The sequence below is a fragment of the Podarcis gaigeae genome, assembly GCF_964106915.1.
Source record: "Podarcis gaigeae genome assembly, chromosome: 9".
Lineage (NCBI taxonomy): Eukaryota > Metazoa > Chordata > Lepidosauria > Squamata > Lacertidae > Podarcis > Podarcis gaigeae.
This window is the reverse complement of record NC_139685.1, coordinates 31,632,342-31,650,275: the sequence shown is the minus strand read 5'-3', so window position 1 is coordinate 31,650,275 and position 17,934 is coordinate 31,632,342. Positions and strand designations below refer to the sequence as shown.

The following is a 17,934-nucleotide window of genomic DNA, read 5'->3' as shown; positions in this document are numbered from 1 at the left end:
CTTCTGTGAAATCGTTCAGTGGTATGCCATGTTCAGGAGAACATCACCATTCTGTCATTATCCAAATCTCCTAATTATCTGAACTTACTTTACATTCCTTGTGTAGAATCATGTAAATCCTCATTTGTAAAAACTTCAATTTAAGAAACCACCACCTATTGCTATGTCAAGCCACTGAAACCAATAGAGTTGTTCTGAGTTGCAAAATATCAGTGCATTGTTTTAAGTAGAGGGAAAAAAATGGTTCTCACCCATAGCACATTGGCAGAAATAACATTTTCCTCCGCTGATACACTGTTCCTGTTCCCCCCAGATATTTTCTTAGTTTTACAAAAAAAGGTAGACGAGAGTCAATGCATAATTATCTAGTAGTGAGTTCTTTCTTATTCTTTTCCGTACCTCCTGCAATCTGGTGATTATGTGGCTCTTACATTTAGTTTTGTCAGCGTATTCTACGTGGACAAGGACAGAAAGCTAAAGAAAAGGAAAACAGAAAGGGAACAGATGGAATTCAATAGGGAATGAACTGGTAATTACTTGTTCATAGAAAAGAACTTGAAATTTATCTGTCTCATTTGTTGTGATGGAGTTGCTATTGCAAAGGATTAGGAGGCCATTAAGAGACAGAACACCAAGCCAATTTTATGAACTCAGGCAAAAGGAGGAGAGAACGGCAGGCAAAGGCACTACAATGGTAGATAGACCTGCAACAAAATGGATGAATTTGGCTTAGAACCATGTAGCAGCAGTAACCAATTTATGTCTTTGCTTTATGTCTTGACACATCAGCTGTTACTCCAAACTACTGTTCACCTGCTTTAACTTAATCACTTTGAGGTTGTACTTGATAGAAGAGGATACAGTGACCTCATTTCCTCTACAGACTTTTCTGCTGCAATATAGCTTAATACATTTTTTTTACCCCCACAAGTGAAATTTAGAAATTTTTACAGCTGCTTTTGTTATTAGGTGGACCCCTGTGTGGAGGCTACCAAAAAAAGCTGTAGCATGGCAGCCAACAGCTCTATGTGGCAGTCCTAACATGCAATTCCCACCCTCCTCCTAATATGCAACACAGCTTCCTTTCTAGATATTCTGCATTTCCCAGGGAATCTCCATTATTATGACATTATCTGCTACAAGGAATGTGTGGCAGTGGCCCAAATAATTTTCACATAATCCAGAAAATCTGCATGGGAAGGTACATTGATGACAATCTATATCTGACATCTGTATAAATCATTGATTCTGCCAGATTGAGAGAAGTACCGTATTTTTCACTCTATAGGATGCACTGGACCATAGGAGGGTGAGAACAGAAAAATAAATTCTCCTCCTCTCTGCTCAGCGCCCCTTCCATTTCTCCTCCCACTTCGCTGAAGGGGCGCTGCGCAGAGAGGGAAAACTGTGCAGCACCTCTCCAGCGAAGCGAAGCCTGGAGAGCAAAAGGAATTGGTGTGCCCCTCTCACTCTCCAGGCTTCAGGCGGCTATCTGCAAGCCTTCAGAGCACAGCGAGAACTCCTGTTGCGCTCCGAAGACTTGCGGATAGCTGCCCGAAGCCCCCAGAGTGCAGCGGGAGTTCGCACTGCGCTCCGGGGGCTTCGGGCTTCAGACGGCTATCCGCAAGCCTTGGGAGCGCAGCGGGAACTCCGGGGGAGCTCTCCCTCTGCGCTTCAGAGGCTTCACGTTGCTATCGCTGAAGCCAAGGAGCCTGCATTCGTTCCATAGGACGCACACAAAATTCCCCTTAATTTTTGGAGGGGAAAAAGTGCATCCTATATAGTGAATAATACGGTAATCCCAAGTGCCAAATTTCAAATTTAAACTTAAAAATTAAGAGTTTTAGCCAACAGTCATAGATATTAAAACACATTTCAGCAAACCAGATTTTTTAATCTTAAATCCAATTTCCAAAAATTTGAATCCAGGGAAAGTTACTGGGAATGTACCTGTTCTTTTCACTGCTACAGCTTGGTCTGACTCAGCCATCTCAAGTCTGAAGAGTTTTGAACTTGGTAAATATCTTCAGTTCATTGCAAGAAGGATCTGCGGATTGTCACACATCTCAGCACAATGAGAAATCTTTCCTTCAAATAAATAAAAATGATAAAACCAGGTCCCTCAAAGTGAAGTTAAACTCTTATCATAGAAAGTTCAGAGCATGTTTTAAGAAGAGGATTGTAGGAAACAACTTTTTCATTGAAGCTTCCACGAGAACATGCTGAGAAAAATATCTGTCGCTACAAAGACTCTCCTCCTGCAAGAGAGGGGAGTGGTTGTGGTCGAGAGCCAGACTCTGCCTCAAGCAGGCGGCGTTAGCCCCCTGCCTACCACTCACCTGGCTGGCGCCCACGCTCACGGGCAGGCACCCATCCAGGTGCCTGCTAGGGGGCGTGTTTAGCGGCCTAAATTGCTGCGGCACCAGCCTTCCGGCCTCACTTTTCGTCGTCCGTCGCGAGTCATCAGCTAGGAGTCATCACAGGGAAGAGCCACGAGGTTTGGAGTCGGGGGGGGGGTCTGTGTGTGTGTGGAGGCTGCCTGGTTCCTGGCTTGCCTTTTAACTTTAGGAGGCTTGCGTGCGCTCATTGCTTTACTGCTTTCAAAAACCCAGGCATCCAGGTTTGCCTTGCTGTGTCCTACATTTTTTAAAAAAAATAAAATTTTTATTATATTTTCAGTTTACAGAAAAGAAAAGAAGAATAAAGAAGAGAGAAAAAAGAAAGAAAGAAAAGGAAAAATAATCCAACTTTCAGAGTACATTTTTAAGTTGTTCACTGAACTTCCCCACATCTCCCTCGCCCTGCGTTCTTTACAATAAAACATATCAGCAAATTATTACCTTGTTTCATGTCTTATTTATATCTTTCAGAATATTATACTTCTAGATTTAAAGTACCTTTTGTCAAATATTTATACCTTAAAATAATAGATATAACAGCTTTAAATTTCAACTTTTTCTTATTTATAGCTTAACTTCCTGTTTTCTCAATCTAATTGCAGGAGCTAGATTTTCCTAGTCATACAGATTCTTAACATTCATACAACTTGTAATGTTTTTGTAAATAGTCCTTAAATTTTTTCCAGTCTTCTTCCATTGTCTCTTCTCCCAAATCTCGGATTCTGCCAGTCATTTCAGCCAGTTCCATATAGTCCATCAACTGCGTCTGCCACTCTTCCAGCGTGGGAAGATCTTGTGTCTTCCAATATTTTGCTATAAGTATTCTTGCTGCTGTAGTTGCATACATAAAAAATGTTCTATCCTTCTTTAACACCCTTTGGTCCACAATGCCCAGGAGGAAGGCCTCCAGTTTCTTGGGAAAGGTGTACCTAAACACCTTTTTTAACTCATTGTAGATCATTTCCCAGAAGGCCTTCACTTCTGGACAGGTCCACCAAAGGTGAAAGAATGTCCCTTCAGCCTCCTTACATTTCCAACGTTTATTATCAGACCGATGGTAATTTTTTGCAAGTTTGACTGGGGTCATGTACCACCTATATATCATTTTCATAATATTCTCTTTCAAGGCATTACATGCCGTAAATTTCATTCCAGTGGTCCATAACCTTTCCCAGTCTTTGAACATAATGTTGTACCCAATATCCTGAGCCCATTTTATCATGGCTGATTTGACTATCTCATCCTGAGTATTCCATTTAAGCAGCAAGTTATACATTCTCGAAAGTACCTTGGTCTTAGGTTCTAAGAATTCTGTCTCTAGTTTCGATTTTTCCACCTGGAATCCTATTTTTTTGTCCAACTTAAAAACCTCTTGAATTTGAGCATAGTGAAACCAGTCTTGCACCCTATTCTTTAATTTTTCAAAGCTCTGCAATCTCCAATTATCTCCAGTTTTTTCTATTATTTCCCAATATTTTGGCCACCCGACCTCCATATTGAGTCTTTTTCTGGCCTTGGCCTCCACTGGTGATAACCACCTCGGAGTCTTACCTTCTAATAAGTCTTTGTATTTTGTCCAGACCATAAATATAGCTTTCCTGACAATATGGTTTTTGAACTTTTTATGAACCTTTACCTTGTCATACCACAAATATGCATGCCATCCGAAAGCATTATCGTACCCTTCCAGATCTAGGACATCAGTGTTCTCAAGGAGTAACCAATCTTTCATCCAGCAGAAAGCCGCAGCTTCATAATATAACCTTAAATCTGGCAGGGCAAACCCCCCTCTCTCTTTGGCATCTGTTAATATTTTAAATTTTATTTGGGGCTTTTTGCCCTGCCAGACAAACCTAGAGATATCTTTTCTGCCACTTCCCATTTAACCTTCATTTAACCTTCTATTTCCCCCAACTCCTGGTGCTTGATTTGTTTGTGCGGTCTAAGTGCGAATTACCTTTCTTAAGCTGCAGCTTGTTCCCTTGCCCAGTACGTGCCCCCAGCGATGTCTGAGTGTGAGTGTGGCTCCGTCTTTCTTTCTCCCTCGTCTCCTCACTTTCCTTCCCCTGCCTCTGCCTTGGTGGCTGTGCGTTTTATTTTAATTTTTGGCCAGGGTCCTTGTACGTTTTCCCCTCTGTTGCCCTTGCCTGTCCGATTGCGTGGCTGGTCTGGGTGACTGAGTGGGTTTGCCTTACATTTTAATTTGCTGGCCAGGGTGCTTCTGCGTTTTTCCCCCTCCACTGTCCTTGAGAGCCTGGATAGCTCAGTTGGTTAGAGCATGGTGCTGATAATGCCAAGGTTGCAAGTTCGATCCCTGTATGGGACAGCTGAATATTTCTGCATTGCTGGGTTAGGCATTGGAATAATGTGTTGTGGTGTGTCGAAGGGCTAGGTGTGGCCATCGCCTGCGCCTTCAATTTTGGGTATTCCGTTAAAGGAATCTGGTGGTCGTGTATTCTGTCTGATGCCTGCGTGGCGGGAGGCCATGGCACGACTCTCGGTGACATCAGGGGAGAGTTTATAGTTGGATTAGCATCAACAGGCTCCACCTACTGGTGAATAAACCCCCCTGTTTTAGACTCACCCCTCTCTGAGGGGGTGGAGTCAGCTGACGTAATCCAATGCCTAAGCCAATACCTTTTCACTTGCTGTAATCAATAAAGTTGTGGCCTTTTCTTGCCCATTAACCTTATATCACGTGTCCTTGTGTTTTCATTCCACTACGCGGGGATTGGGTCCTCGAACCACAACTCCCAACACTCAAAAGGTTGAAGGGCAAACTTGGTTAATCTTCCATTTTGGGACAATATAGTGAATGTAGTACAGTTTTTGGAGAGTGTAATAAAAAAATAAAATAACTCTGCTTATTCTCAGTACACATGGCTTTTTGATCACATACCTCCACTATTGCATCTCTGCAAGCATAATTTAACTCTATGAAACAGGCAATTTCAATGGCACCTTAGACAAAATTACTGTGAGGAACACAGTGAGCAGCTCCCAGTGTTTTTCTATGTAAATGCAAAGCTGTTGCTAGGAAATTATAAATAATTATTGATTCACAAGCACTCATGGCATGCTTCTAATTGAATAATGTGCATTTGCTTTTGTAAACACTTGCTATATTTCATTATCTTTTTTATAATTATATTTTATTAATTTTCCATCAAAAGAAAATACAAATCACACCACATTACAACTTCTATAAATTTTTCCATTTTTGACTTCCTTCAGCCTCTCTGCCAATCATCCAAATTATATCTTCTTTAATTACACATTTTCAAATTTTGCTATTGCCTTTATGCCTACCCCCCACTTCTATTTTCCCTTTTTACAATAATTCTTATGTTATTACAAAGCTTCTTTAAATGCCACTAACGTTATTCCATTATCACTTATACACAATATGCTATATTTCATTATCTATCCTTTTCATCAGAAAACTAGGGCTCTGCTTTCAGTTATGTGAGCAATACCACAGCCATTACCCCCCCAAATAAAATGGTGTCCGGGAGGTCAGCCAATTTACAGAGCAATGTGAGATGCACAAAAGTCCTATCTAAGCATTCCTGTGCATTTTAACAATTGTTTGAATGTGACAGCAAAGTTGTGCATGCTGACCTCTATCCTGCATTGCAGTCTTACCAGCCCCCACCCCACAACCACCAATCCATGTGTTGATAGGGCACATCTGTCAAAAAGAGCTGCCTCTTCATGCATAGGCTTCTTCTGTGATATAGAACTCAATTTTTAAGCTCCTCCAACTTAATATAACAGCAAAGAGCTCCAGTATGAAGTTGTAGTCATTTTTACGTGAGTACATGTGCACACACCTGTATGGATGTACTTACTTTTGATTTTCCACTTCAGGTACCAAATGTTCTTAAGGCAGCACTAGGTACTTTGATATAAATTGGAAGTGTGAGAAGGTTCCTTTGATAAAGCAGAAATTTTGCATGGTGACTACATGAAGTTATTTCTATAGACTATGGGTCTATGAGCAACGGCTGATTTCACAATTGCTTCTGTCTGTTGTAGAAGAGTGGAGGTCGGGTTATAGCTGCAATCCTTTTTGCATGTTTGTTGCAGTTCTTGCATCTGCATCCAGTGCATATTTAACTCCCTGTAATGAAATGTTCTTCTGCACTGTGATTCATTACTAGAAAGCTTCCCATTTTCCCTTTGAAAAAATCTCAGTTTAAGAGCTTACTGGACTGCTTTAGAATTATTCTTTATCTAGATATGTAAGTAGACAACAACGACTGACAACTTAATAAAAAGTAGCTACATTCTCTGGATTTGTTCTTCCCTAGGCTGAAGTTACTTGTAGGTCTGAGCCCTATGGGTTTAGGAAGATGAGCACAGTATGATGTGCATTTGGGACTTGCACATAGCCCTCCTGTTGTTGAGTATTTTCCTTTCACTTTTAGCATGTCCTGAAATACTAGTTGGGCTGCAACTATACATGTGGGGTGGATGGTTATTGTGCCATATAGTTTTGAATTTTGCATTTTCTTTTCATCTAAGACGGCATTTCAATGTATTAAAAATATAGCAGCATAGAAAATGGATCAGACACTACTTAAGATAATGTTAAGAAAAATCATAATAATTCTGGGTTTTGTTTTTTAAAATCAAAATATTACCAAAAATAAAAAGTTGATGATAAGGAATTCCATTTTGTGTTGTCACTTGCATTTTTTGTTTAATCCAGAGGGTTTGAAAACTGACAGTCTATCTCCAAGGTAGAAGCTCAAAATTTAAGAATGGCTTGGGAAGGAAACACATTAGTTAGGCAGGTATTTCCCTGTCCTTTCCTTTTGATTTAATCCAAACTGGATTCGACACCATTCGATATCAAGAATGACTTTTAAAATATATTACAGGCAGGGGAAAGCCTACATCTGTGGTGAAGGAGAAGAAAAGGAAAAGCACAAGGTCAACCACAGATTGGTGAGGAAGTAATAGCATAGAAAGGCAGAGCTGAGGGAGCAAATATACAACAACAATTCATAAAAATCATTTATATACAACAATTCATAAAAATCACAAAGTAATTAACAAGTTATGATATAAAATGCGTAGTCACAACCAGTAAAAAGCAAAGTTATTAAAATCACAAAACAACTCATCAGATGTAAACACCAACATGATAATATATACTAGTAAACTGTTCAACATATCAGATGGGGGGGGCTTAAAATAAGATCAGCAGGACATAGAGCGCCGGGTGGTGCATATTACGTAGCAGTGAACCTGCAAAACTGAAGATGCCTGACCCACCTCCAGAGATAAGCAGTTCCACAGATAAGTAGTCTGTGCAGATCACAAGAAATATGTGTAAGTAGGTGAGCAGTAGCATTCTGTGCCAGTTGGAACTTGCAAACCATCAAGGGCAGCCCTATATAGAGCCTTGCAGTAACCTAGATGTGAGATCACCCAGATTATCTAGACAAGAGATAGTCACTGTAGCAAGAATGGCCATAGCTGGCAAAACGGCCAAAGAAGGAAATTTCTGCAGTCCAACAGTCACTGGAACCTCCAATGACCTAAACTGTATCCAAGAGGACCTCCAAATTGTGCACCTGTTCCTTCCTAGAGATTGTAATTGTGTCCAGAACAGGCCACCTCCTCACTCCCCAAACACAGGAACCACTCCTCCACAGAACCTCCATCTAGTCATTTTATTGGTCCTCATCCAATCCGTTACTGCCTCTAGGCACCTACTATTGTGCTGCCTTACCTGATTCAGGTGGGATAGAGCTGGGGCTCATCTCATTCCAGATACCTAAATGACCTATCCCAGTGGCACTATATAGATAGTGCCAAGCACAGAGGACATAATGGAAAGCAGGATCACAAATCAGTGGAGCAAATGTCTTCAAGTGCTACTTTCTAGAAGTAGTATCAAGTTACATACCACCTGTCATTGTAAAATGCATCCCAGGGTGGTTCACAATACTAATAATAGCATAAATTCTATTAATATGGGCACATCTGTCCATTTCCAGTCTACAACATTTTGTATGTGTTCTTCCTTAAATCTGTTCCATCCCTTTTACAAATTAATCTGTAAGTAATCTGTAACAAACAACCCCAAATATGCACTAGAAGCTGAATGCAGATAGAAGTCCTCTTTAGCAGTCATGCTGAATGTGAAGGTTTGGTATAGATCCAGTGTAGGGACACTGTGGATACAGCTTTTATGCATGCCCCCACTCTCCTTTTCATTCAAATACCTGAACAGGACTTTTAACATCTATATGAAGCCACTGGGAGAGATCATCGGGGGGGGGGGGTTGGACTGGGTGTTCATCAATATGTGAATGATACTCGGCTCTACCTCTCTTTTAAATCAGAACCAGTGAAGGCGGTGGTCCTGTGTGAGTGTCTGGAGGCAGTTGGAGAATGGATGGCAGCTAACAGATTGAGGTTGAATCCTGACAAGACAGAAATACTGTTTTTGGGGGACAGGGATTGGTGGGAGTGGAGGACTCCCTGGTCCTGAATGGGGTAGTTGTGCCCCTAAAGTAATTTTGGACTCACAGCTGTCCATGGAGAGAAGCAGGTCAATTCTGTGTCCAGATCAGCTGTCTACCAGCTCCATCTGGTACGCATGCTGAGACCCTACCTGCCTGCAGACTGTCACGCCAGAGTATTTCCCTCTTGGACTACTGCAATGCGCTCTACCTGGGGCTATTTTTGAAGGTGTCCCAGAAACTACAACTAATCCAGAATGCAGCAGCTAGACTGGTGACAGGGAGTAGGCGCCAAGACCACATAACACTGGTCCTGAAAGACCTACATTGGCTCCCAGTACAATTCCGAGCACAATTCAAAGTGTTGGCGCTGACCTTTAAAGCCCTAAACAGCCTTGGCCCAGTATACAGTGGAACCTCTACTTACCACCATTATCCATTTCGGCGCCCTGTCCTTTAGGCGAAACAGCTTGCTGGTAGATGCGCTGTTGTGTGCATGTGCAGACGGCGGCAGCCTTTACCGCACATGCAGAAATTGCAGCAAACCTGGTATTTACTTCTGGGTTTGCTGCAGTCGCGACTTGGATTGGGCCCAAATAGAGGTGGTCATAAGTAGAGGTTCTACTGTACCTAAAGGAGCATCTCCACCCCCATTGTTCAGCCCGGACACTGAGGCCCGGTGCCAAGGGCCTTCTGGCAGTTCCCTCCCTGTGATGTGAAGTTACAGGGAACGAGGCAGAGGGCCTTCTCGGTAGTGGTGCCCACTCTGTGGAACACCCTTCCATCAGATGTCAAGGAAATAAACAACTATCTGACTTTTAGAAGACATCTGAAGGCAGCCCTGTTTAGGGAAGTTTTTAATGTTTGATGTTTTAATGTATTTTTAATCTTTTGTTGGAAGCCGCCCAGAGCAGCTAGGGAAACCCAGCCAGATGGGCAGGGTATAAAAAATTATTATTATTATTATTATTATTATTATTATTATTATTATTATTATTTTCTTAAGAATGCCCATTGTCAAGGCTAGAATTCTTCTTGCCCTGTAGCTTTCAGGAGTGGTGAGTTGATGGCTGCTGTTTCATTTTAATAAAGATGAGCAATCAATGATTCAATATTCTACATGCAATCTGAAGTAGAATCAGAGCAACTTTATCAACAACCACACCTGTTGTTTATGTGAACAAGGCTTTAGACTTAAGTTGAATTTCTGCCTGGCAAGTCCATAATGAATTTTGAAGCCTCAGACAAATCCACCTGCTTCAAAGGCAGTCATAGAGACTTAAGTATATTTAGCTTCTACATCCTGATCATATGCCTTACAAATATGATATGCTTTCCTCCACCCCTTACAGGCTTACAAATGTCAGTCACTTATTATAGCTACCACATGCCTAATGCTATTGAAGAACCCTTGGTCTCTGTTATAAAGCACACAATAGGTTATTAAAATCAAGGCATTATTACTTTAAAAGAAATAGGATTACCTGTCACTTGTACACATAATAATTTTATCTTGATTACACTAGAGCATATAAACACAGACTTCCCTCTGGGAGTAGTGCTGGTGTTCATAATCAGATATGTTATTATATTGAATTATATTTTCACATTGACAACTCAACAGTTAGCTGTCTCTCTGTGTCTTTCATTTCAAACCACCAGTTCTCAAGAAGTAATTATAATTCTCACTGGGCTAAAACATGACATTTACTACTCAATAGAACAGGAGGTGTGATGGAGAGGTTTTTAAGAATAATGTAAATCATTTTCATATGCATGTTAAAAAAGGAAATAACAATTCACCGCAGAATCCTGTGTGTGCCTACTCAGAAGCAAGCCTCAAAGTCTTTAGTGGAGCTTACTCTTTGGTAAGTGTGTATAGGATTGCAGCCTCGGTTTTTTAAGTGTTCTGTTCTAAAAAGAACTAGTAGATATGTAAATTAATAAAGTTACTAGGTTTGTTATGTTCAATAGAGAAGGATTCTTGATTCATGAGAGAATAATAGCCCCAGTGATTAAAAATAAACAAACATAGGGTATGATACAGCCAATCTTAAAATCTTTTAAAATCCTTTGTAGCAAACATTAATTATATAAGTAAACATCATTCTAAGAATGTATTTCTCAGCACATGATGTTGGGATGACAGGATTTCCATTACAGTATTCTATTCTTTTGTACTTTCTCTGGTTCACTCTGCCCCAGAGTTCCACTTCTGACTTCTGATTTAATTAAAAGAATTGTAAAATTATTTCTGTAATTGGAAGATTTGCATCTTGCTGCAGCTTTCAGTTTCTTCAATTCATTTTCATCCTTATTGCCCCTGCACCTGTATGCACTGATAAAACATCACAAACAAAAAGCAAGCTTGATGTGACTGTATGTCTGATTGTAAAATGCTAGACTGAATTAATCTTTAGACAGTTGTATGTACAATCAGATCAAGTTTGTTTCTTGTGTGCAATGTTTATCAAGGCAAGCAATTGTAAAACAAGACTCCAGGGTATCCTCTGTATTAAGTGGCATCATTAGCGCTGGGCTGTGTGGCACAGGACTGGGGCTCTGAAACTCCACACACACACACACACACACACAAACACACACACACACACACACACCCTACCCTGCAGCCACCAAATAACTGCACCATAGCTGTTCTTTTAAAAGAACAGGCATGCTGCTACTGAACAAAGCTTCAGACAAAATAGAAAAACAAGTTAGAGAATCACATGGTGTTCTAAATTAAGTGACAATGGAAAGCCCCAAGCTGTCAAGTAGCAACATTTTCTCTTGTCCCACTGCTTTCCCCTGAGAAAACCCACTCTTTACTGCTCAGTCAGAGCAAATGGCAATTCAGGTTTGTCTGGAATGAGGCACAGCGGAGTCTGCAGTGTCTTAGAAATATGGTTTATTCACACATATTTACACCTGAGTTTTATGGAGAGAGCGTTCACAGCCTCTACATCCCAAGAGGGGCAGTGCAGCAATGGATTCAAAGGCATCCTAAGTGCCATCCCCATGTCTCTCTGTAAAAGGCGCATTCATTCAGTTATTCAGTTGCTGCCCCACATTGGGGGTGCCAGTCACGCGCATGTGATGTCACGTGCATTGCGACAAGGCCCAATGCGTCACATGGGTCATGTCACACAGCGCAATGAGGCCTGATGGGGGCCATCATGCACTCTGAAAGGCCCGTTGGGCCTTCCCACAACTGCTGCCCACAACTGCAATGAGTCCTCCTGGGCCTTGACGCACCATGACGTCACACACGTGATGCGTTGGCTCAGCCAACCAGGCCACCACAGTGAAAATGTTGTGGTTGCCTCAGCACCCACAGCCCTGCATAGATGGTGCCTGTGCTCTGTAACAGCCTGATCCAGTTAGCATATCTGCTGCTCACATGGAGTTCTGCCCACTTCCTGCTCCTTCTTCCCAGAAACCCCTGCTCCCCAAACATCTGTTGTAAAATGCTATCTCTTCCTGCTGTGACATCATGCCTCTCCTGTTACCCGGGCTACCTCTTCCTCTGAACTTTTCTATTGTCTTCTGCTAACTAACAGACTGATTGCGGCAAGCACAGTGCCTGCATGGTCAATTGTTCTGAATGGCCCAGTACCTAGTTCTCCTTCTGTTCTTAATGGCATTGCTATCAGTGATCTCTGGAACTGGAGAACTGGTTCAGCTCCTATTTTTCATTGGCTTGGCACCTTCCCTTTAAACTGCAGAAATCAGCTAAATTCTACTCCTTTACTAAATTTAGGATTATGCCCCTGAGTCTGCCCCTTCCAACAAATTCACATACAGTCACACCTTGTCTCCTGAACACCTCTGTTTTGGAACTTTCTGGCTCCCGAACGCCGAAAACCGAGAAATAAATTTTCTGGTTTTCAAACATTTTTCAGAAGCCGAACAATTGATGTGGCTTCCGCTTGAGGGCAGGAAGCTCCTGCAGCCAATCAGAAGCCGCACCTCGGTTCTCAAACATTTCAGAAGCCAAACAGGCTTCCAGAACAGATTACGTTCAACAAACAAGGTTTGACTGTATACACAATGTTCACTATATACTAGTGGGGTGCATTGCCTTTGTGTGTAGCGCATATAATGAGGTGAACTGAGGTGATTGGGGTTGGTCTCTCATGCTCCCAGGTTGGATCATGCCATTAACAAGGCTTGACAAGACTGATCAGAGAGTTTCAGCCACAGTTTTTTCCAAGAGAGAGAAAAACTAAAGCGACTGGGGAAAGGGCCAGAGCTTCAGAGGGCAAGGATGTATAAGGAAGGAGATTAAAATAAGAATTGCTTTCTTAGCTTGTATGTAGGTTGTTCTTAAGTAGGGGGCTACACACACACACACACAAACAAACAGACACACACACACACTATTGTCAAGAAGCCACAGCTAGGAAATGAAACAATTCTGCTGGTATGCCCATGCATGCAAAGAATATCTCTGTATCAAGGCCAATGAGCCTTTTTATTATTAATCTTAAACATAAAAATAGATACAGTATAAGGTGATGGCTATTGCCTACCTTTGGGATTTATGTACACATGGAGGAAGAAGACAGATACCAAGGTCTGTCCATACCCCAAAAAATATAATTGGTGGTAATATATAGCTAGAAATACAGGAAAATAAGGCATAAGCCTACACTAGTCTCCTTGTATTATTAAAGCATTGCCCCGAGCAAATAAAATAGATTTGGACATTAACCAAGGAGGGACTATTTCAAAAGTATTGTGGTATAGTTCCTTCTATTCCAGATAATTACATGTGAGAGACAGGCAATCTTGAAATTCTCTACTCTTATGATCTGATTTTTCTTAAAGAACAAAAATATCCACTTGATTCCACCAGGTTGAGCAGAGAGACAGTATTATTCATATGCAATGCTGCAGATGCCGACATTAAAAAAAACAACCATGAATTTAAACTCTGTAGTAAATGCAGGTTAAGCTCAAATTACTACCGAACTGGAACAACCTACTTCAAAAATTCAGCTTGAGAAATACGACTTCCTCCATGTTTAATTCACTTTGGGCATAATGTCTACCCGCTGGAAGTAGAAGCTTACCTGAAGCTGTAATGTTTTGCTCTATTTCTGCAAATATACATAAAGCAGTGAATAAGATGATATATATTTGAGGTCTTCATGATGGAAACCCATTCTAGTTTCTGACCAAGTTACGCTAAGGAACATCAAAAAGGCTAACCAACCCTGATGTACAAGAACGTTTTGACACTTCCATCTATAAAATTCAACCTCAAACCAGCATATGATGTTCTGTAATAATTTTAGGACACATGTCCTCATTTCAGAGGTTTGTTCAACTGCACTTCTGAATCCTGCCTTCACTGTATTGCTTACTGTCTGATATTCCACTCTTTAGAGGCAGTGTGTGATACTCTGTAGCTTTAAAATTTGGTAATTGGGTATAAAATAACAGGAAATTAAAGTGCTGAGACTGTTTACCAATACTGATACTTACATCCCAAAGAAAATCCAGCTGGCTTTCTCAGATGCACAGCTATTATTCTCTAAAGGGAAACAAGGCAAACAACTGGCTGTGTACACACCTGACTTCACCCATATAAACTTGCAAAATGATTCAGAAGAATGCATTGGAACTGCAGGCTTATTTGAATTTGTGGCCTTTGCAATTTCCTTTCCATGGGTCACTGTCTCAAAGAATTACACTCTCACCCTTCCCTATGGTTGGTTTTTACTAGACACTGAAATGTGCAATAAGCACACTGTGGTTGCCGCTCTTAACTTAATTGGCAGTCATTCAAGTTCAATTAGATCTAAAAGGAGGCCTTTCATCTTGCTGCACCGCTACCTGTAAAAGTATAAATTATTTTATGTTTTTCAGACAATGGCTGTACTCATCCACTTTAAATAGCACTATTTCTACACCTCTAGTCATAAAAGGAAAGAAAACCTTTCTGGAAGGAGGTTTACTCCTCAGTTTTATATTATACTAGCAGTCAATATGAATTCTAGGTCATCCTTCACATAAGCAGCTCACTTTGGTCCATTGATAAAAGTCAACACTCTCCTCTGCCTAGCTGCTTTTCAAGGATCCATTAAAGGAAACAACTGCATGGATCCAGGGCTCATATATATATATGAGGGTCTGTTGCCATTGGTCTTTTAGCAAAGCTATTAAATCTTCTTCTTCATCATCATCATCATCCAAGGATGTTGTGGCATAGATGGTATACATCAGAGCAGGAGGGAAATCAAAACTTTCCAGGACTAACTGGAAACTCACAGCACACACACCTTTAATTTAAGTCAGGGCATTGGCATAGCAAGGTCAGGTGGTACCCAGTGAGGAAATTTTCTTGTCAACCCCCCACCACATTGAAATCTAGTTGGACTCCCAAGAAACTGCAATCTACTCACAGTATAAAAAGACTGCCTATGATCTACCCATTGTCATTGCCAGGAGTTGTTGAGCTTCTTTTGGGATTCCAGGGTTTGGGCCCCTCCACCCTCTGTTTCTTTGCTTGCCTTTCTCCTTTACATCCTCTCCCTGCGTGCGTGCGTGCCTGCATGCCTCCTCCAGCAGCCCAGGAGCATGGGACTGCACAGCTCCACCCCTTCCCCAGACGGATTGTGGTAGGCTGAAGTCATGGGCAGGTGGCGTGCCAAATGTCCACACACACCCCCCCCCAGAGATGACACCCAGGGCAGTCCGCCCCCACCTTGTTCCGCCCCCGAGTCAGAGGTCAGTGATCCTTTTCTTCATGAGGCCTGCATTATCTTGTGGATAACCACATGCCAGCTATGAGCAGGGTCAAAGTCACATGCATGTGCCATTCACACACATCCATCCACGGACACAAGAATACATCCATATCCCCCACCCTCAAATTTGCCAGGATTGTGCTTCCTTGGTAGGCTTCCCTTCCACAGTGCATGTCACAGCTTCAGCCTCACCTCTCCTTAGCTGATTGGCAGAAACTGCTGAGGAACAGGGGGAATGTAAGGCTGTGAAAGGCCAACAAAGAGAAGCCAGCAGGCTGTATCCGACCTGCATGATTTAAATCAGTGGTGCCCCTGCACCTAATGTTTTATTTTAAACAAAAAGGTTAATCTTCACATGCAATTGTTTTGCAATGTTAACTCAGAAATATAAATGAGGCTAGTAATAGCAACAGGAATATATAGATATATTGTACTTTTCTGTTACAACAAAGGACAGACTCTGCCTGTGAGAGCTTAGCAGGGAAAGGATAGAGGACTCTATTCCTCTTTTCTTCCAATGAGCCTGCCATCTAAGGGTCATTTCTTGATGCACATTCTTCCCTTTGCAATTCCAGCAGAAGGAACTGTACTAGGATATGCATCCCTTGAGGTGGCAAACAGAACTTTGAAAAGGGAAAAGTCCATGAGCCCTGACTTCTTGCTGGTCCATCATTTCTCTCAAAGGACCATACATGATCATGACTACAATGAGATAAAATGATTGTTCATCAGGCAACAATGCCAGAAGCTCTGTCTTCCTTCTACTTCTAAAGTAAGTAACTATTATTAGAGGTTCCGGGGTGGATTCAACTAACCTGGTGCACTTGTGGAAGCCAATGTGAGGACTACTACTGGTACAACAGGGCTTTTCCCTCTCCTCCCCTTGAGCTCTCTTACACCTCCCCCAAATCCACTCTGGAGGGTTAAGATAAGCATGCAGGGGAAGAAGGGAGATCATTCCTTCTGTCAACATAAATGCTTATGCTGCTGAAGTGATCATCATAGCACAACACTGACTTCCAGCCAACAATGAATTCAAAAACTATGCAACCAATTAATACCAAGCACATTGTCCAAATGTGTGTGCAAGTGCACACCTGTTAGATAAAACACATTCTCCAGAGAATCACATGATGCATCTCTTTTTCCACTTAACCTGTTAGTTTTCTGTATACAGTGATATTTTATTATGGGAACATTCAAAGTTCTGACATTTGAAGATGAACCCAAGCAAAACCTCATCCTATGATTCTCTTTTTTAAAAATCATCTTTTATTAAGAGTTTTCAACATATAATACAATAAAAAGCAAACCAATATAATTAATATAAATAGGAAAGAAGCAACAATAATCAAAGGAAGAAAATGAAGAAGAAGAAGAAGAAGAAGAAGAAGAAGAAGAGAGAAAGAAGAGAAAATAAACACAAGGCCCTCTATCACAATTATGTCTTAATCCATATCCCACACATGTGATTCTCCTGATCATTTATTTCAGCACTCAATCCCTCTCTCACACAAAGAGAGTAGCCAGAATGTGTCATTCTATAAATAGCTGTATAATTTCAAATCTGTTTTCATTTCTTTATTTGATAAAAACAAACATAATGAGGTTTATAGAAAAACAGTGGAAATGTAAGGCTGAAACCCATGGCTCTCATCCAGAGGGTGATACACACAGTGGAGTCCCACAGGAAAGCCAAGAATTGCAACGGCAAGTTGACCATAGCAAGGCCCAGCTATGCTTGTGGCATTTATTCATTCATTCATAGCCATGATTTCTCTTTCTTTCTCTCTCTCCCACTTCCCCTACCAGACTTCACAGGCATTTCCTCAGCCTATATGCAATCACGGCATATCCTTTCTTTTTATGAAAACCACACACACAAATTCCTCTTTAAATATTGATTCTTAAAGCAATGGCTGCTATCCAGGAAAGTTCTTTAGGTGTGCCAAAGGGTTTACACACATCTTTCAACATTTCTTTGGAAGCTCCGTTGGTTTAAAACATACTGTAATGTTGTATAGCTGGGGGAAGAAAGATAAAAGGGCAGATGGATGCATAGAATTAGTCACATTCTCTTTGGTTTGCAACCATTTCAGGGTCTTATTTTTTCCTTGCCTATACCATCATTTATACTAAATATAAGAAGGCATTGAAAGAATACAGAAGCTGCTCTCTTTAGAAACATGATGAGATAAAAGATTACTGCAGAATTTAAAGTAAGGTTGTTCAACTGACTATTTTAAAAAGGGATCCATTTCCCAAAATTTAGGAATCAAGCCCATTATTTTGCATGGCTTC

General features: G+C 41.2%; 1 long non-coding RNA gene across 1 annotated transcript in view; it reads right to left on the bottom strand.

Annotated features, from left to right (window-relative positions):
- Positions 1 to 382: 382 nt before the first annotated feature.
- The window catches only part of LOC310852595, a 42,248-nt gene continuing 24,696 nt past the window's right edge, over positions 383 to 17,934 (bottom strand). Inside the window, exons 2-3 of the long non-coding RNA XR_014568302.1 lie at positions 1,951 to 2,088; positions 383 to 474 (exon numbers count right to left, since the gene is read on the bottom strand). This is a non-coding gene — a long non-coding RNA (uncharacterized lncRNA). The remainder of the gene's footprint in view (positions 475 to 1,950; positions 2,089 to 17,934) is intronic.